This window comes from Podarcis erhardii (assembly GCF_964252035.2).
Source record: "Podarcis erhardii genome assembly, chromosome: 12".
NCBI lineage: Eukaryota > Metazoa > Chordata > Lepidosauria > Squamata > Lacertidae > Podarcis > Podarcis erhardii.
In genome coordinates this window covers 51929233-51950996 of record NC_138513.1, presented here as the reverse complement: position 1 = coordinate 51950996, position 21764 = coordinate 51929233, and the positions used below count along the sequence as shown (strand labels likewise).

The window sequence follows — 21764 nt, the reverse complement described above, 5'->3', positions numbered from 1 at the left end:
AGGAAGAATGAACATACACTTCAAACCCTTGTTTAGAAAATACAGAATAAAATATCCTATGTGCTTGATGCCTATGTAAGGCAACTGTGGCTTAGACTGGAATGCAAGACTCCAGAACCAAACTCAATATACAGAAGAAAATCAGAATTCAATTTTAGGGTACCCTTCTCTAGGCTTGACTGATATTTCTTTTAAGGGGCACCTGTTATGTGATCTCAGATTCTTGGTTATGGATTCAGAAAGTCATTTAAGACAACTGAGTGCTGTGTGTTTTTCTTTTTCCTGCCCCCAAAGCGGGTGGGGAACAACACTAGAAGCAGAGCAATACTTCTCTGATTTCAGAACTGCATGTACAAGCTCACATGATACTGTGTAGAACAGTATGAATACCAAGGCCATGTATATTAAGCCTAACATGCAATCTAATGCCTTTTGAACACAGCAGGCTATGCAGTTAAGTTAGAGAAGTGGCCATATCTATATTGCTTCCTACTTTCCACAGAAAGAATCTCTCTATTATTTATAAGATTTGATGCTTACTACATTTTTTCTCAGCGCAGCCTGCTTTTTTTTTTTTTTAAGAGAACATATAATTTCACATTTTAAATGCACCAGAAAATTACAGAACATTATTAACTAACAGTGTTCATCCTGGAATAATATAAAGAGGACATTCTTAATTACATTAATGGGGGAGGGGGAGCTAATAGTGTCCTGATAATTGGGAGATTTGCTGCTCAATTGACACCCCACCAATACAGTGGTACCTCAGGTTAATAACTTAATTTGTTCTGGAGGTCCATTCTTAACCTGAAACTGTTCTTAACCTGAGGTACTTTAGCTAATGGGGCCTCCCGCTGCCGCTGCGCTGCCACCACACGATTTCTGTTCTCACCCTGAAGCAAAGTTCTTAACCCGGGGTACTATTTCTGGGTTAGCGGAGTCTGTAACCTGAAGCGTATGTAACCCGAGGTACCACTGTACACTGTTCTGTTCACCAACCAGATTAGGTTCCAGTCTTACCTTTTCCCACATTTTCACACTTCATAAGGGTATATGGGCTACCCAGAACAAAAGAGTATTTGCAAAGGAAGACAGAACACATTTTATGCAAAGGGGGTTCAATGAAGAGTCAGAATCTATTTGTCTCTGACAATATGCACACTGGTTTGAATCACAGAATTGTAGTTGGGAGAGATCCCAAGGACCATCCAGTCAAGCCTCCTGAAATGCAATAATCTCCACACACAGTCCCTGTTCAATTTGAAGCTGAACACAGATTGTCCATTGTCAGTTTGCCTCCGTTATATGCATACAAGTCTACAATCCTGCACACACTTACTAGACACTAAGTCCTCTGAGACATACTTCTCAGGAAACATGCATAATTTTGTGCTGTTAATTTTTGAGCCAATTTTAGCATTGGGCTCACACTTGGGGTTGATCAGCTTGTACAAGAGGAGCAGCCTAAGATCGCTTTACCAGTCAAGTTGTTTGACATAAAGAGGGGGTTTTGAACAATGACATCGATGGGCTTGCATGTGACCTTTAACTTCAATGAACAGAATTACAAAACTTCCACTAGTATTAATAGAATGACTGATTTAGAAGGCAAATCCCCATTTGTGCATACTCTATTTGCACACAACCACACATATGTGCAACGCTGGGATCCCAGAAATGGGGGCGGGGCCATACTGGAAAGTCCTCCTGGTTTGCAAGGAGACCCTCTCCAGAGCTTGAAGAGCTCTCTCCTCGTGAGCCACCAGGACTCTCCAGGGTGCTCCCCATTATACATGATTTCACGTACGCATGCAGGTGCCCGGAACAGAAGCCCCACGTAAATGCAGTCTCACTCCTTAGTAAACATGGTTAAGAATGTGCTTAGTCAGGTACCAGCCTATGTAAAAAATCACTTGACTGAAAAAATCCTACAGCAGTTTATCTGCAAACATTATGTGAAACCACAAACTATGTTATAGGTACATAATTTCAGGACTGATTTGGTATTTACAGGGGTTTATGATAGGTAACATTGCTATCTAAATTTGAGGGGCCCCCCTTTGCACATGAGAGTTGGCCCAAATGGCCCTGCTACATCACCTCCATTTGCCCTGCAGCCAATTAGTATAGAGCAGGGGCTGGCAAATTTTTTTAGCAGCAGCTGGACCACTGTCCCTCAGACCTTGTGGTGGGCCAGACAATAAGCACCGGGGGGGTGGGAGCTGGAAGAGGAGGCGAGGGGGGCAAGTAGTCCTCCTCCCCACCCCCCAACCCCAGTGCTTACCTTCCCAGGGGCTGATGCTGCCACCACCACCACCACCACTGCTTCTGCTTCTCGTGGGTAGGCAGAGCGAGCTCATCTGCTCCACTCTCTGGCCCACAGGAGCACCAGAGTAGTGACAGCAGCAGCAGCGGAGGGAAGATGAGTGGCACGAAAGGGCTGGCTCCAGAGAGGGGGTTCTTAAAATGGCACTCAGCCCAGCTCCCTTCCTCCTCTAGGCAGGGCGGGGTGAATCCAGGAGGGTGGAGGTGCCACTGCAGTGGGGGGGTGGAATGCCACGGGGGGGGGGGAATGGCGCAGCCCGAACGAACAGAATCCCCACACCGATCCACGGACAGTCCGTGGGCCAGATCCTGAAGGCAATTGCGCGTGATCCGGCCCGCAGCCCTTAGTTTGCCAACCCCTGGTATAGAGCAACCCCTTTTATTTAAGAAAAGCTCATTTTTAAAAAGTACAGTCAAACCTTGGCTCCCAATCACTTCCGTTTTGGAACGTTTCAGCTCCCAAATGCCGAAAACCCAGAATTAAATGTTCTGGTTTTCGAACGTTTTTTGGAAGCCGAACGCAGCTTCCGCTTAAGTGCAGGAAGCTCCTGCAACCAATCGGAAGCCGTGCCTCAGTTGTCGAACATTTCATATGCCAAACTGGCTTCCAGAACGAATTACATTCAAGAACCAAGGTTTGTCTGTATTTACAATAACTGCAGGTGCTGTCTCAGAAGATGGAATATATTTTCTATTGACCATTTATACTGCACCACAGTCAAAGCTTGTGTCTTCTTCAGTGCAATTACTTTATTAAACACACATCCACGTAAATTTGATCAATCTATTACAGCTCATATAATTTATTAAGCAATATTTATTTAAATAGGTAATCAACCCAATTCAGATCCAAGAGAGGTTGAAGAGTTTGGATTTGATATCCCGCTTTATCACTACCCGAAGGAGTCTCAAAGCAGCTAACATTCTCCTTTCCCTTCCTCCCCCACAAGAAACACTCTGTGAGGTGAGTGGGGCTGAGAGACTTCAGAGAAGTGTGACTAGCCCAAGGTCACCCAGAAGCTGCAGGTGGAGGAGCGGAGACGCGAACCCGGTTCCCCAGATTACGAGTCCACCGCTCTTAAACACTACACCACACTGGCTCTTGTAAACCAGTAACATACAGTTTTAAAGCTGAAACAGATGGAATATCCACCGTGCTTCAGAAACAAAAATGGAAACTTTAAAAAAGTAAAATGAAATAAAGAAACCAAGAGAGAAGAAGATGCACAAGAACTGGCAAGATCAAAAGGAGTCATGGTAATAGAGCCAGTAGCCTATGCTGCACTGTTATACACAAGAAAGCTTTAAAGTACTTCAATATTGGTGTCTTATTTCTTATTTGCACATAGTTTTGTAAAAGAGGAACTCATCTGAATACAGAAAACGTGTAGCAATGAAAAAAAAACCCTTTCCAGCTACTGTTTTCTGTTCAACTGTTTTGTGTTTTGAACGTCTCCTTCTGAACACATATACCATGACTCAGATCCACAGGCCCTAACCTATTTGACAGTGTACTCAGAGAGTATTATTACGTCTCACATAAGGGTTCTCCTAATTATTACAATGTGAGCATTTGCAAAATTATGCTAACACTTGATCCACTGTAGAAAAAGGAGCAATTATTTAATTCACAAATAAAAAAGAATAGCTTATAAACAAGTCATCTAACATGCCTCAGAGCATGTTTTGAGCAAAGCAATATAGGAATTGATTATAAAGTACCCCAAGAACAAGTGTCTGTAATAAAGAGATATTTATGAAGAAAAATAGCACACATTTCATTATATATACATGTTTCCCCTGGTGGTTCTACTGAGATACTCTTCCATGAGAATATAATTTATTTACAGTCCACCAACCACAAAGCTACACTTCTACACCCAACTTAAGATGCTGATGAGTCATTTTATGTTGTACTTTTTTTAGGTAAATCACGTCTCTATCACAATACCATTTTGCCAATAAATTTCAAATGCAGTGAACAAGAAGAACATTTTGGAGGTGGCAGTTAATACTACCCCAGTTCATGCTTTTATGCAAGTGACATCCCTAATCATGCTTGAAAGTAGATTTCACTCAATTTGTCTGATCAGGAAATAGTTCCACAATCCCACTAACCTACTTAGGAGTATGCACTTCCTTGTTATCTCCTGCTGAAGAACAGAATGTCAGGTCTTAGGTTTTTCCAAAATGCACTAGCATTCCCCCCCCCCCGCCCCACTTAATACAGAAGTGCAAACTAGAGACTGAATGATACTCTTATCATTGCAAGTTACATGCAAATGTTTTACCACAGTAACAAACCATACTAAGTTTGGCTGTTTACAATTTAATGTAATCAGTGTCCTTTACATAATTCCCTCACTTATCCATTTTGTCTTTGCACAACCCTGTGATGTAGGTTAGGCTGGGTAAAAAAAACCACAACCCTCCCAAAGCCTCATACTTTTGTTTTCCCATACTACAGAAATCAATGTGCTATAATCAATCAATCTTGTAATCCCTAACAAACCATGACATTTTCCCATGCTACCTATTCAGATAGGGTACATATAACATGTATACTGGCTAATTTTGTTTTACTATTGAAATACGGCAAATTTCAGGGGTTTGTATGAAAGACTTTAAACGGGAACTCCACTAGGAGCTACGAAAGTGCGGTTTTATTAAAAAAAACATACATAATCCAGAAATAGCACAGTACAGTATAGGTTTCTCCTCACCAGTCTCTCAGCCCGCACTCTTGATTAAGGTGTCTGGCAGATGAGCTTTCAAACATCAACACTCTCTCTCAAAATACAGCTACTTATTAGGACAGTTAAAGCAGGGATTCAATGGAATGAATTATTAGCAAATTTAAGAGGAATTGCGCGTCTGGCAGAGATGCGCTTGCTTCCTCAGGGAAACGAAATCTAAGCAGTCGTGTTTCCTTCCTGTCCACCACAAAGCGACTGCGAAGCGGAGGGGGCGCGCCTAAGGAACGTGCGGGTTTCGAGGGGAAAAGGGATCTCTGGGCGAGGGAGCGAGGCGGAGCAGCCGCCCTAAGCAGGGCGAAGGGGATCCCCAGGCGGGCGCAGCTGAGCCTCGGAGTCCCTGCGGAGAGCCAAGGGGACCAACGGGGGGGGGGGGGGAGCCACGGCGCGGCGAGGGAGAGGCCAGGCCCCGACGGCGCCCGAGGGAGGCCAAGGCAGCGCCGACCGAAGCCCTTCCGTTCTCCGCGAGGACACGGGACCAACGAGCGAGGGAAGCTCCGGGGCGCCGCCGGGGGACAGCAACGGAGCCCCGGGGAACTCGGGGCGGGCGGCTCCCGCGAGGCCTCCCTCGGAGGCGCTGGCAGGAGATGCCGGTTCGTGGCCGCCCGCCCTCGCGGCCCCCCTGCGCCGCCAGACTCCCGAGGAGGAGGAGGAGGAGGAGGAGCGGCCCCGGCCAACCCCCGCCCTCCCCTCGGCGAAGCCCGCGCGCGCCCCGGCCTCCCTCCCTCCCTCCCTCTCGGGCTGCGCCACAGCCCCGACCAGGCCCGCGCCCCCGCCCCCGCCCCCGCCGCCGCCGCGGCCTCCGGGCCTCTCTCCCGGCCAGGCCCGCGCCGCCTCCCGCGCCCGGCCGGACTCCCGCCTGGCCTCGGCCCCCCAGGCTACGGGCCCCGCCGACTCACCATGGCGCGCGCCTCGCAGAGTCCGGCAGGCAGGCAGGCAGGCAGGGCCCGGCGGCCTCGTCTCCACACAGGCCAAGGCAGCCCGCCTCTTCCGCTTCCGGGTCGGGCGCCGCCGAGGAGTCGCGTCACCGGAGCGTCATCTCTGCGTCAGGGCCCCGCCGGGCGGCCTGCCGGCTCTGCTCCGCCTGCGCGCCCGGGGGGAGGCCGGGAGGGGCCAAGGCAGCGGGGCCGCGTCGCGGGCAGCGGGGCCGGAGACCCCAGGCCTGGCCGGGCGCCCCTCCGGCAGGCGGCGCCGGAGGATGCTGGGAGTTGGAGTCCTCGGGGCCAGGACGAAGGTGCAGCTGTGTCGCTTTAGGCTGCCCTGCTGCTGCCCTGCATCCCAGAACCTGGGATAAAAATGCAGGCGGCGTCGTCTTCATCCTCTTCGTATGCCACCTTTCCACAGGGAAAAGCGCTCCAGGCCTCTCTTTTTTTAAAAAAAGATAATATTTATTACTTTTAAACACTACAAAAAAGGAAAGAAAAAAGAAAAAAAAGACAGTACAATACAATATAAAAAAATTACACAACACTGACACAATAAACAAAACAAAACAAAAACAGTTTAGCACACATCATACAATTTCAGTATCTTATCTTTCATTCACTTGTTTCAACGACCTCCTCACACCTCCCTTTTCCTATTCCACTTCTATTAATTGTTTCAGCAATTCCTTTCCATCTTCCTCTATTTTCTGTCCTATAATTATCTTAACATATTCTAACCTTATTTTTCCTTTAATACTTATTTTTCCTTTAATACTCTAATAATCTATTTATACCTAATTCCTTATAACATTTCTACTAAAGCCATATAACTTCATTCCAACATTTTTCTAACATTCATTAATTTTACAATATTTCTATAAATAGTCTTTAAACTTTTTTCCAATCTTCCACCGACTCTTTTCCCTGGTCTCGGATTCTGCCAGTCATTTCCGCCAATTCCATATAGTCCATCAACCTGGTGATCTTCTGTCTGATGCTCTTAGCTCTTTTCCAAGTCCCTTCTGCAAATCTTCTTCGTATTTATACAAAAACTTTACTTTGTCTTCTACTAATCTTATTTTTATTTTCCTTCCTTTAAAGCTGAAGAATAGACCTTGGGGAAACTCCCACCTAAAGATGATTTTATTCCTTCTTAGCAGGGCAACCAAATCTCCATAGTTAGACCTAAGATCCAAAAGCTATTTCGGGACGTCTTTAAAAATTTCCACTCTTGGCTGTTGTACTTCTAGGTTCTTCTGGTAGTGCCAACAGTCTCTTATTCTGTTCTCTTTTTTCCCTGCTCTTCCAAATCTGAAGGCCCTCACAGTTTTAAACTCTTCTTGACCCAGATCCAAGTCCCCAAAATCAGCAAATTCCTGTGTGAAGAAGTCTATCAAACTTTCCTTCTCCAATTCAGGTAGGGCTCTGATCCTCAAATTCGTCTGTTTTTCTTTAAATTCAATCATAGCAAACGTCGACTTATGGTCATCAAGTTGCCTCTGTAAGGCTGGGACTCTTTCTCTCACCAATTGTGTTACTTTACATTCAGCAGCAACGGCTTTCTCCCTAACTTCCTCCGCAGTCTGCCGTATCAGAGTAGATTCCTGTATCAATTTCTTGATTGTTTCTGTATTGATATTCACCTTTTGTCCAGATTATTTATACTTTCTGCATTTGTCACATCTATTTTCTTGTTAAGCTGTTCCAGTGAATCACTTATCTTACTTAATGCAACTGCTAAGGCCTCTTCTGTCGACATTCCTCTTGATTTTAAATATACAGTTACAAAAGCAATAGCGGAAGAAGCAGGGGGGCCTGATATTGAGGCTCTCCTAGATTGCTGCCAAGTCCTCCCAGACCTTAATGTTTTTTCAGGAATTGACTAGTCCGTTTTTTCCTTTCCATTTGCCATAACACTTAACCGATTCAAGGTCAGTCCCAGAGTCTCACAGCTTTTTATCTTGCAGCTGGAAATTCCCCAGCCCAGCTCTTGTAATAGTTTCAAAAGCTTCCCCTAGGGGGAAACAGTTTCTGTTTATATTAGTTAATAATGTCCTCTTTTAAACACAGCTCAAACAATGAAGTTAGTTTCAATTTTCAGTTACTTTTACTCCTTTTTAAAAGCAGACGGAGACAGTAGAAACAATGTATTTCTCTTATTAGCTAGCTGTCAACGAACGTTCTAATCGCTGTCAGTGAGCCTTCCAAAGAACGTCAGTCCTGCTAGCAGCCCGTTTCCAGGGTCTGAGCGGCGGTATTTTAACTCTCTTCACTCTCTCCCGCAGGCATATTCAGTTCACAACTCCCCCCCCCTCTTCTCCTGCCTCCAAGGGGGGGGGTATGTTCTTTACTGATGGAAATTTAGTCCTTTACAATAGGCTTTCCAAGGCTTCAGCTTGCAGCCTCAATGCTTCAGTCTATTTACAAAAGGGGAAGGCGGACTTCCTGTATTGAACCTCCCCGTTACGATACCAAATTAAACTTTTAGAAATCCAATTCTCCCGCTTCAGCTCTACTCACGGGTAATTACTTTAAAATCAAATTGTCCACAGGAAAAAGTCAGCGCTCTCCGGCAACAGCTATGCGGCTTCGCTCTGTGGAAGAAGCAGACGATTCCAAGCACCGCGCTGCTCACCCCACGTTGCTCCGGACCCCCAAAACCGGGTTTCCCCGCAATTAGGGGAGGTGCAAAAGGTGCCCGCCGAATCCCACGCTCACAGGCTTCTCCCGTCTGTGATTTTTTGCGGGTCTCCGCCTTCGCCGTGATGGCCAGACCCAAATTCCCACGGGGCAAATTCCTCCCGATCAGAGGAATTCCGCCATTACCGGAGGCACCAACCCGGAAGTCCCCCAGGCCTCTTACAGCAAGTCAAGAGTTGTCCCATTGCAACTACAAGAGAGATGGGCAATAAATAGAACACAAAGTACACAAGACAATTTCCATGTACAGTGGTACCTCGGGTTACAGACGCTTCAGGTTACAGACTCCGCTAACCCAGAAATAGTGCTTCAGGTTAAGAACTTTGCTTCAGGATGAGAACAGAAATCGTGCTCCGGCGGCGCGGCGGCAGCAGGAGGCCCCATTAGCTAAAGTGGTGCTTCAGGTGAAGAACAGTTTCAGGTTAAGAACGGACCTCCGGAATGAATTAAGTACTTACCGTAACCTGAAGTACCTCTGTAATCATAATGAGACCTAAAAATAAAGGCACACAGAACAACCAGAAACACGGAGCAAGGCCACAGCCCAGCAGCCCCGTCTGTCCACCTGCCCACCACTCCAGGCCTCGCCCTCCCCACTCTGGGCAGCTTCCAACAGGATATTAAAAACACAATAAAACATCAAACATTAAAAACTTCCCTAAGCAGAGCTGCCTTCAGATGTCTTCTAAAAGTCAGATAGTTGTTGTGGGAGGGCGTTCCACCGGGTGCATTTTTTTATGCTTTACTGGTTTCCAAATATAAAAAACATTACAAAACAAAAAAGACCAAATCAAACAATATATAGTAATCAACACAAGGCATTCCAAAAGCGAACTAAAGATGATTTACACTTCTTGCATACCAAAATTGAGTTCATCCTTCGCTTGATCTAATATGACTTCTGATCCCCCCACTGTGGTTCCAAGGTTTGCTTTCGCTGCACACTAGGCTTTATTTCCAGCTCTGCTTCCCGCCAGCCACTGGAGGACATTGCCGGCTACTCTTGGCACAACAAAAGAGAAGAGGCAGGAACAGAAGCCAACTTGTACCTGGATAGGTTCCTTCACCCAGAAGATGTTCCAGTGTCATTACCTGGACCAGTGGAAGCTGAGGGGATTGAGGCAGGAGGTGAGAACAGTATTGCAACAATAGGGGAAAGCAGATATAAATCACAAGGAATAACTACAGCCCTATTGTTATGCTTGCTAATAGTATTTTAACTCATTTTGCAGTTGGGAGCTCTGACCAGGGAGACTTCCACCATGAAGCCCAACTGGTCAGGTGGTACCCTGTGCGGAAAATTTCTTGTCACTCCCCCCCTTGATATTTATTTATTTTTGTCTGCAAAAATGGTTTTACATTATTTCATATTTTCTTACAAAGGAATGTGAATTCTGAGCCTCTGATAACAAGTAGGCGACTATGGACAGATACTTAAATCTACAGTATGGATTGAGTTTTGGTTTGTGTTATTTTATTTATATTTATTGCTTATTTATTTAATAAAATTTATTTTAAAAAACCTGCAAAGTGGTTTACCAAAACAAAAAACAAAAAAACACCACAGCAGTAAAATTAAGAAAAATTAACAATCCTACTTTAAAACATACAAAAGTAAAATATTAAGATTAAAATTACTTCACCTTCCTAAGCATCTAGGTATGCTTGCCTAAAGAAGAAAAGAGTCTAGCAAAGTCACGTGCTTTGCTGAAATTTCAGCCTTCACGACATAGGAAAATGGTCAAGTAAACAGCTATTTTTGTGGAAGAGGGTCAAGATATTAAGTGATATGCATGGAATTTCATATGTAGCTATATAATCCCTAGTGTAGTAAGATAAGACCTTTAAAACAGGCATTTTGAAAAAAAGTTTTTTTTATGAACCACCGGGTGGCGCTGTGGGTTAAACCACAGCGCCTAGGACTTGCCGATCAAAAGGTCGGCGGTTCGAATCCCTGCAATGGGGTGAGCTCCCGTTGTTCGGTCCCAGCTCCTGCCAACCTAGCAGTTTGAAAGCACAAATTGCAAGTAGATAAATAGGTACAGCTCCAGCAGGAAGGTAAACGGCATTTCCGTGTGCTGCTCTGGTTCGCCAGAAGCGGCTTAGTCATGCTGGCCAGATGACCCAGAAGCTGTCTGCAGACAAACACCGGCCAATAAAGCGAGATGAGCACTGCAACCCCAGAGTCGGTCACGACTGGAGCTAGTGGTCAGGGGTCCCTTTACCTTACCTTTAGTAGGACAGTAATTGTTCCTTGATAATTTGTCACCCCCCTCCATTTCTCCATGCTCTGAGCTGAGCCCCTACTTCCCATCTTATTTGCATCTCTATTTCTCTGCTTTCATTAACACAGAAAGCACAAGTCTGATTGATACAGTCTAATTGATGCTCTAAAACCATTTCCCCCAAAGAATCTATTTCTGTCTGGAGTCCAGTTATGGCCTTGTAAGTGCTGTTAGCTAAGCCCTCCATTCCCTTAGAAATCTAGGATCAGGCTACTCCTAGGTTAGAGAACATTGCAGGAAACCAATCCCCTTCTGTGACGTCACAGCACCCCCCCCCCATTGTGCTGAGGTGGGGGTTAATTGATGGAACCCTGCTGGAAAATCAGGCCAGTGTACAGGTTCCATTCTATCATGGAAGAAGGAATTTACCTGCCCATGTTCCACTTACCCAGTAGATTCCTGCTGACAAGTCACAAAGTACCTGAGGTTGGTACACAGACTTCTGCAGGGCAGCTACAGTTTGGGTAACACCAGGAAACCTTGAAATTGTCAAAAGGGACAAATTCACCTTCTGTCCTTTTACACCATTTCCCAACAGAATGTTGCTATGATTCCCATAGACCCAGAGGTCACTAAGATTTGTGAGGCTTGACACATTAGCTAATGGTACAATAAACGGGCAATTTGGGTACTGGCCAACATTCTGCTTTTTCCAGGGCCTAGTGCACTTATTCTTAGGAATTTCTCCTTCCCACTGGAAACATACTTCTGCAGCACCCAGAAATCTCTTGTTTGGGGGTAACTTTCCAAACGTTTGCACCACGCGATGGGAAATGTGAGTAACATTTACCTGCAGTATCACTGGGAACATTCGGGTGGTGTTTTGGTCTGAAATACTCAGGGGTTGTGCACCAGAAGGAAATCCTTGCTGGGAGTAGGACATGGGGAACAATTAGTGAGGTTAACCTGTTTCATCATCGTGTTGGTGTATGCTAGGAAAGTATTGCTTTCCCATCCTGCCAAAATCCAAGCAGGGCCAAAGAGCAACATCCAGACTTTCACTGTGGTGACAGTTGGAATGGTCTCAGGACAATGAGTTTGGCAAGACCTTTCCTTGGTCTTCCTGTGACAATGACCACTTCAGGAGGGTTCTGGTATCTCCACAGATCACCTCCTGCCTTTACAGTAACTGTTGTCTTGTGTTACTATAAAATGGAAATGTGAGAGGTGTCCCCTTGGCTCCCCGGTCAAGGTAAAGTGTAAAGTCCTATGCCTAATTTTTTGTTAATCCAAACCCTTTTATGTTTCCTGTTGATGTGTGTTTCCTGTAAACAAATGATGTCCTATTTCTTTTTCATTAATATGTGCTCTATTTTGTTTCTTTTTGACTTGTTGTTTTTACATTTATATTCTATGAAATAAGTTTTAATTCCATAACTTTTTATTTCTGTAGACTCTTCAAATAAACAAAAACATAGATACACCAATAAAAAACAAAATATTTTTATTCTATATTTCTTCTTTCTGTTTCTTCCTAATCCCCTTTGGAATCTTCCTTTTCTTTCTGACATAACTTGTAGACCACCATTTTGCCTGTACTTTCTCTCTTCCTTTTTACTCCTTTCCACCTCCATGCTTTCCCCTCACCTCACCTCATTCTCCGTCACAATGAGACCCCGCGTCACTGCTCCGCTTTGTTGGGGACCATGCAGACGAGCCCCAGCTTAACAGCAAGGTCAGCCGTCTGTCCTCTCCTTCCTCGGTCACCCTGCCCCGTTCCAAAAGCCCTGTTCTTCCTTTCAACAACAGTCTCTAATGGGAACCAAGCCCCAAGTCTGTAAGATCTCCCAGTCGTAAATGCCTGTAAGCTAGCCAGTTCTTATGCCGCTCTTTAATATGCAATATTTTTTTAATTCTTTAGAACTTTCTCTTTTGCAAAGTTATTTTCCACAGTTGTTAAAACTGCACTGAGGTAGACCTCCTTCCCTCTTGCCTTTGTTTTAAATTCCAAGTTATTGCTTTTCATTCCACATACCTTTGTTATGTAAAATTCGTTCTTTATTACTGAAGAGCAATGTTTGTAACTTCAATTCCACTCTTCAGAGAAGTTTAGCACTGGTTTGCTCAAGTCCTGAGGCGTCTCACAGCCGGAAATGCACTGTTCCAAATGCTGAGGTTCTCCCTTCCTCCGTCACTTTTTAAGCAGTGCTGGAGCAATCGAGAAACCCCTTTTCTGTGCTGCTTGATACTCCTAAAGCTCAAGACCCCCTCTTAAGCCTTTTCAGAGGTTTATGTTGTCTTTGTTTCACCCCTCAACACAGCAAGTCAACTAAACTCCCACTGACAATTGTGTCCCTAGACATCTTCAAAGCTTGTGATTGCTTAGAATGGAAACACCTACTAGCAGTACTAACTAATATAAAATTTGGTCCCAACTTCTTACAAACCCTCAAACAAATATACCATAGCAATCCAAAGAGGCGCAAAACAAGGATGCCCACTATCTCCCTTCCTTTTCACCCTGACTCTGGAACCCTTAGCAATCTGAATATGAGGAGCCACAGACATCAAGGGAGTGGAAATAAAAGGCAGAACCTATAAATTAGGGCTCTTGGCAGACGACCTAATGGTCACAACATCAGACCCCATAAACACAGCAACCTCCCTAATCAGAGAACTCAACACATTTGCAGTGGTGTCGGGCCTACAGGTAAATTTTGCAAAGTCTGAGGCTATGTGCTTCAACACCCACCCTCATACCCAAAAAGAATTCTCCAATATCACCAAGATAAAACTTTGCCGCACCAAGTTCAGATATCTAGGGGTACAAAAAACCAGAAACCTCAACAAATTATTCCTCCACAACTACAACCCCTTGTGGTGACAAATCAACAAAGACCTGAGGAGATGGAACAACACCAACTTCACTCTCTCAGACAAGATAGCCATGATCAAAATGATCATCCTCCCAAAATTAGCCTACCTATTCCAACCCCTCCCCCCAAAATCTGGATTATCCCAGCCCAACTTTGCAAATGGCAGGAAAAAATACATTCATTTATCTTCTCACACAAAAAACCAAGAATAAGCCCCAAATACCTGGACCGCCCCTCCTCAGAAGGAGGATAGGGAATCCCAAACATGGGAGCATATTACATCACATACACAGCCCAACAAAACAAGAACCTGCATGTGAATCAATCTGGCTAACCTGATCCAAAAAAAATCCCAAAACACCCACCCACCCCATTCACACATGAAAACAAATTTCTCTACAGCCAATCAAAGACAACCAACCACACCTTAAGCCACCCCCAAACCTCTCTCACCACCAAAGAAATACAACAAGCAAATAGTAAAGAGAACCCACACAAGTGACGCTGACACAAAACCCCAAACATACACTACGTAGAATAGAAGCATTGCTACCCAACCCCACCCCACTCACCATTCCCCCCTCCCCCTCTTACCCCTTTTCTTCCTAACCTAAACAAAAAGAAAAACCACTTTGTACTGTGGATAATTATATGTGAATTTCATTTATTACTAAGGCTTCCAGTGTTTAATCAGTTTTACTTGTGTAAATGAATAAAGTATGTCAAAGTGGAAAAAAAACCCAAACAAGCAACCCTATCCAGAAGGTTCATAGCTTTGAGAAGGTTATTGCCTGCAAAATAGAGGTCAGGGTAAAGTTGTCCCTCTTGGCTGTGGACTGGCAGGTTGGTGGCTTGCGCCCAGCTGAGGACAGCTGTGGGCAGGATTCCTGCATGGCAGGGGGTTGGACTAGATGACCTTTGGGGGTCATATCCCTTTAGGCACCAGGAGAAAACATTCCCCTTCAACCAGGTCTTGGGCTGATTAATCTACTACAATCTTTTAAATGTATTTTGGGGGTGGGCGGGCATAGTTTAGTTTTCCTTTTCCTTTTCTTTTATCTATTTGTGCTTTTTATGCAATATTTTTATCCTGTGAATTGCCCTGAGATCTTCAGATGAAGGGTGGTATATAATTTTTTTTAGGGAGGTATGTGTGTATACACACACACACACACACACACACACACGTGTTTCCTGTGGCGGACCTACAGTTGGTTTATTGGAAGTGAGGAATTTAGCAACCATAAAAGGAATCCTGAACTACTCCTTTTCTGAACTGCATTGTGTTTTCACTTGTTTGATGTTACAGAGAGTTGGACATTTTGACTAAAAAATCCCCAAATTCACATATTTGGCCGCTCTTAAGTAAGTACAGGATAAAATATGTTTTTTCACCTCCTTGGCGTTCTTCCCTTATGCTTGGCAGAAAAACCCATTGCCTCAGATAGCAGAACCAGTCCTTTCTCCCTCCTCTATGTGACATCCTTTTATATATTTGAACATGGCTATCATATCACCCCTTAACCTCCTCTTCTCCAGGCTAAACATGCCCAGCTCCCTTAGCCGTTCCTCATAAGGCATCGTTTCCAGGCCTTTGACCATTTTGGTTGCCCTCCTCTGGACACTGAACAGTTTGTCAGTGTCCTTCTTGAACTGTGGTGCCCAGAACTGGACACAGTACTCCAGGTGAGGTCTGACCAGAGCAGAATACAGTGGCACTATTACTTCCCTTGATCTAGATGCTATACTCCTATTGATGCAGCCCAGAATTGCCTTGGCTTTTTTAGCTGCCGCGTCACACTGTTGGCTCATGTCAAGTTTGTGGTCAACCAAGACTCCTAGATCCTTTTCACATGTACTGCTCTCAAGCCAGGTGTCACCCATCTTGTATTTGTGCCTCTCATTTTTTTTTGCCCAAGTGCAATACTTTACATTTCTCCCTGTTAAAATTCATCTTGTTTGTTTTGGCCCAGTTCTCTAATCTGTCAAGGTCATTTTGAAGTGTGATCCTGTCCTCTGGGGTGTTAGCCACCCCTCCCAGTTTGGTGTCATCTGCAAATTTGATCAGGATGCCCTTGAGTCCATCATCCAAGTCGTTGATAAAGATGTTGAATAAGACCGGGCCCAAGACAGAACCCTGTGGCACCCCACTAGTCACTCTTCTCCAGGATGAAGAGGAACCATTGATGAGCACCCTTTGGGTTCGGTCAGTCAGCCAGTTACAAATCCACTGAGTGGTAGCATAGTCAAGTCCGCATTTTACCAGCTTCTTTACAAGAATATCATGGGGCACCTTGTCAAATGCCTTGCTGAAATCAAGGTAGGCTACATCCACTGCGTTCCCTTCATCTACCAGGCTTGTAATTCTGTCAAAAAACGAGATCAGGTTAGTCTGACATGACTTATTTTTCAGAAATCCATGCTGACTATTGGTGATCACAGCATTCCTTTTTAGGTGCTCACAGCCTGTTTGCTTAATGATCTGCTCCAGAATCTTCCCTGGTATTGATGTCAGACTGACTGGGCGGTAATTATTTGGGTCCTCTCTTTTCCCCTTTTTGAAAATAGGGACAACATTTGCCCTCCTCCAGTCTGCCAGGACTTCGCCTGTTCTCCAGGAATTCTCAAAGATGAGTGCCAGTGGTTCTGAGATCACATCTGCCAGTTCTTTTAATACTCTTGGATGCAGTTCATCTGGCCCTGGAGACTTAAATACATCTAAACTACCCAAGTATTCTTGTACTATGTCCTTAGTTATTCTGGGCTGTGTTTCCTCTGCTGAATCATTTGCTCCAAATTCTTCAGGTCGGGCATTGTTTTCTTTATCGGAGAAGACTGAGGCAAAGAAGTCATTGAGGAGTTCAGCCCTTTCTGTGTCCCCTGTTTGCATTTCACCATCTTCTCCTCTGAGGGACCCCACTGTTTCTTTGTTCTTCCTTTTGCTACGAACATACCCATAAAAGCCTTTTTTGGGATTTCCTGGCGTGGTGCACTCAGTGTCGGGTCAGGGAAAGCGCTCTGCTGCAGTAAGAGCGCTCCCAATCACGGATACGGGATAAAAAGACGGGGAAGCGAGGGCGACGCAAACCCTGAAGAGGTCTGAGAGGAGGTTCCAGACCGAAGAAAATCGATCCAAGCAGTCCATAAAGGGGTTTTCTGCCGTCCCAGCACAAAAAGTGGGGGGAGGTGGAAGAACTTCAGCGCAGAAAGATCGCACACCCGACTGTGAGACGCCCCTGAGACCCGAATGAGAAAGCACCAGGCTGCTTCAAACTAAAACTGTAAAATCAAGAGTACTCCTGAAGGAACAAGGTAATAACGCTGGCTAAAATTAAAATAAAAGGAGTACGGACCAACTTAATATTATAAAGGACAGTAAAGCTAATGGAGAGAGGAGCTTCAGCGTTCTGAGACTTATCAAGTTGTGGAAAATAAGCCTTGTAAAGAGGCAGAAAATAAAAACTGAGACATACTGAGTGCCTGCTTCTACAGGGGGACGCTCTGTTGAGAGAGACAAGGAGCTGAAATAGCAAGCAGCAGCAGCAGTGACAACAAAGCAGCGGCCATTGAGGAGGAGATCAGCGTAAAACAAAGGGGTGAGTGAAAAAGGAAAAGGAGGGGGAGGAACGTGGAGGATACAGTGGAAAAAGAGAAGGAATAGAAAAGATTTGAAGACCAGGCAGCGGTGGGAAGATAAAGATTAAGATAAAGAAGTGAAAGGGAAGAGGAAGAGATATACAAAGGGAGAGAAAGAAGGAGGAAAAGACTGGAATAGGGAAGAAAGCAGCTGGCGAAAATGGCGCTGGGGGGGGGAAGAGTGAGTCATCGCCCTCAGAAGGGAAAAAAGCCGGAAGAAGAATAGTGGCGGAAACAGTCACTGCAACAAAGAGAGGCTAGAGAAACAAAACAAGAAGGACCACCTCACAAGTAAATTGGAAAATCGCGCCACCTAGTGGCGGAAAATAAAATTACTCCCATAATTTAAAAAATGCTGCTAAGACACAGGCTTGAAGTACAACCATAAAGAAAACTAGCTATACAGGAAAGGACATTTGAAATACCAAGTTCAGCTTCTAGAAAATAAGTTCTTAAGACGGATGTTAAGTACTGCGCAGGAATTTTTCTCTGATAAATGCCAAAGTAATTAAAGTAAAACAAAATATTTAACTAATTTTTTATTAAAACTTGGACCTTTTTAAAAACTTTTTTTAAAAAAAATAAATAAATATTTGAGATGAACTGATAACAACATAGGGTAAAACCACTGGAATCTTAACTGACTTTCAATCCCAACAGATAAAAGGACCAAATTATAGACTATAAACAGAGCATTTTCAAAGTTTAGGAATATATATATTCTTGGTTTGAAATAAAGATATCTAGATCAGAACCAAAAGGAAGAAGACAAATATGGGTTCTAAAAAATACCAAACTACACTGACATCTGGGTCAGGTCTACAAGTGAGAAGACAATCAACAGCTGAAACAGACACCAATGCTGACATAAAAGACCTTATAATGGGGATGGAAAAGAGCCTGAATGATAAGCTGGACATACTAGCTGGCAACATCCAACAAAACTCAAAGCTAATAATAGACTTAACAACACAAATAAGTGACCTCTCACTTAAAAATAAAGAACTGGATAAATCTGTACAAGAACTTAAGAGTAAATCTACCAAACAAGAGGAAATGACGAAGAAACTGCAAATGGAAAATAAGGACATTAAAAAATCACAAGATTCAATGAAGGAAGAAATAAACGACTTAAAGAGAGCCCATGAAGAGCTGCTAGATGATATATCATTGATGGAGATGCGTCAGAAGGAGATGGTCCTCCGCTTCTGAGGCGTCCCACAAACTCATGATGAACAAATTCAAGAGAAACTATCACAGGAGATTGCAAACTGGTTGGGAGTAGAGGTAGAAGAGATGCTATTGGATATTGATAAAATTTTCAGGATCAAATCAGAAAGATTATAAAGGGCCAGGAGATTGCTTAATTTTTTTCAACTCAAGACAAGTGAAGTTAATAATAGAAGATAGGCCTATCAAAATATTTAAGGAAATCCCAAAAAGAATTCTGAAGAAAAGGCAGAACTATAAGACAGTAACAGAAGCACTCAAGAAGAATTCGATTAGATTCCGGTGGGAATTTCCTGAGGGCATCACCTTCACATATAAGGACATATAAGGACAGAAGAAAAACTTTTAGATCAGTAGATGAGCTGGGAAAATTCTGGAGGAAGTACAAAAAAGAATTAACTGGAGATCCAACATTGGAGCGAGAGGAAACAACGCAGACACCACAAGAAGCATAGAGAGATAAGCACGTATTAGGGGGGGGGAGAGATTGGAAGAAACAGATTATCAAAATCCTAAAATTTCTGAGTTTCCTTTTTCTTTTCTTTTCTTTTTTTATTTACTCAATGAAACCATTGTAGATAATAAATAAAGATTAATAAATCTAAAAATTATATCTTGGAATGTTAACGGTTTAAATGATAAGAGGAAGAGAAATAAAATAGAACATGTATTGAGGAAAGAACAATGGGATATTATATGCTTGCAGGAGACCCATGTGACTAGAAATCACAGAAGGGTTTTAGAAAACAAGAGATTGGGTCAAGAATTTATATCCTCAGATGTAAAAAAGAAAAGGGGAATTGTGATCTATGTGAACCCTAAACTAGACGCAAAAAAAATCTTTAAGGATGATGAGGGTAGATTACTAGGGGTAAAAATAACAAAAGGTAAAGAACATTTAATTATAGTAGGAGTTTATGCACCGAATGGTAACAAAACAGAATTTTTCAGAAAAGTAGAAGCTAATTTACTGGAATTTATAGAAGAGGAAATTATTTTGATGGGAGACCTAAATGGTGTCACATCAATAGAATTAGATAGGACACAGAGAGAAAGAAAATAAAAAAAAGGCAGACTCCCAGACACCTTCTTTCAGATGGTAGAAAACTTAAATTTGATTGATACATGGAGATATAAAAACCCAGGAGAAAGACAGTATACACATTTCTTGGAAGTTAAAAAATCAGCCGGCAGAATTGACAGCATATGGGTATCAAATAATTTAACAACTAAAATTAAAAAAGCAGAAATACAGACCAAAATTATTACAGATCACAACCCAGTCACATTAGAATTAAAGGAATACAAGAAAACTAATAAAAGATGGAGACTTAATGAAAGATTATTAAATGACAAAAAGATTGTGAAAAAAGCACAAGAACTACTGAAAGAATTTTTTGAATTAAATAAAGAACAGGATACAGACTTCAGGACAATATGGGATGCAAGTAAAGCTTTCATAAGAGGCTTTTACATAAAACAAAGTGCAATAAGGAAAAGAAACAGAGAGCAAAAACTAGAACAAATAAGGAAAGAAATAGGAATAAATGAAAAATTATTAACAAAACAACCAAAAAATGAATTAATAAACCAAAAACTAAAAATATTAAATAGGCTTCAGCAATATTAAATAGTGAAATTGAGGACAATATTAAATGGATGAAACAAAGGTCGTTCGAATTTGCAAATAAACCCGGAAAGATGCTAGCCTGGCAACTGAAAAAGAGACAAAAGGAAAAACTGATTGATAAAATAGTGGAAGAGGGGAGAACTTTAGATAATCCTGAGGAAATTAAAAAGTGTTTTACAAAATATTATAATAAGCTATATAAAGCAGGAAATGAGACAGAGGTTGAAATAAAAGAGTATTTATGTGGAAAGGATATACCTAAAATTAAGAAAGAAAAGATTCAAGAGCTAAACTTTAGGGGGTTGGACTCGATGGCCCTTGTGGTCTCTTCCAACTCTATGATTCTATGATTCTATTCTATTCTAGTAACCACGACAGAGCTTCATCAAGCGATAATTAAGATGAAACTGGGAAAATCCCCAGGCCCAGATGGTCTTACCACAATACATTACAAAAAATTAGAGGAACCACTTTTATCACCTATGAAGACACTCTTAAATAGAATACTAGAAGACGGGAAGATTCCCAACACCTGGAAACAGGCGCACATAGTAGTAATCCCAAAACAAGGACGAAATAAAGAGTTTATAACCAATTATAGACCAATATCATTACTAAATAATGATTACAAGATCTATGCACAAATATTGGCAACAAGATTAAAGACAGTTTTGCAGGATTGTATAAATAAAGAACAGGCAGGGTTCTTGCTGGGCAGGAAAATGAGTGACAATATAAGAACAGTGATTGATATGATTGAGTATTTAGACATGAAACCAAGTAAGAAGGTAGCCTTTGTTTTTGTGGACGCAGAAAAGGCATTTGACAAAGTATCATGGAAATTTCTAAAAATATTATTAGACCAGATGGACATGGGAGACCAAATTACAAGAGGGCTAAAAGCAATTTATGAACAACAAGAAGCAAATATAATAATAAATAATGACACGACTGATTATTTTAAAACACAGAAGGGCACCAGACAAGGGTGCCCACTTTCACCTTTATTATTCATTTTGGTTTTGGAAATATTAAATCAAGAAATCAGATTGGATCAAGAAATAAATGGAATATCCCTAGGAGAGAAAATATACAAAATAAGGGCATTTGCAGATGATTTAGTCTTAATGGTGGAAAATCCAAAGGAAAGCATAGCAAAGGTTCTAGAAAAAATGGGAAACTTTGGAAGGGTATCAGGTTTTGCTTTGAATAAAGAAAAAACGAAACTAATGGTAAAAAACATGGGAGATCAAGAGAAAAAGGAACTGGTAGAAAAATTACAATTTTGGATTACAAATTGTAAAAAAAGTGAAATATTTAGGAATACAAATAACAATGAAAAATATAAATTTGTTTGAAGATAATTATAAAAATTTTTGGGAAGAAACAAAAAGAGAAATGGAAACTTGGACAAGATTGAAATTAACACTCTGGGGTAGAATTTCGGCTATTAAAATGAA

The 21764-nt window shown here is 42.6% G+C and overlaps 1 protein-coding gene across 1 annotated transcript in view; it reads right to left on the bottom strand.

Moving 5' to 3' along the window:
* Positions 1-5252, bottom strand: part of CUL1 (cullin 1) — a 45897-nt gene extending 40645 nt beyond the window's left edge. Inside the window, exon 1 of the mRNA XM_081881794.1 lies at positions 5052-5252. The gene's annotated coding sequence lies outside the window, so the exon portion shown is untranslated. The remainder of the gene's footprint in view (positions 1-5051) is intronic.
* Positions 5253-21764: the final 16512 nt, after the last annotated feature.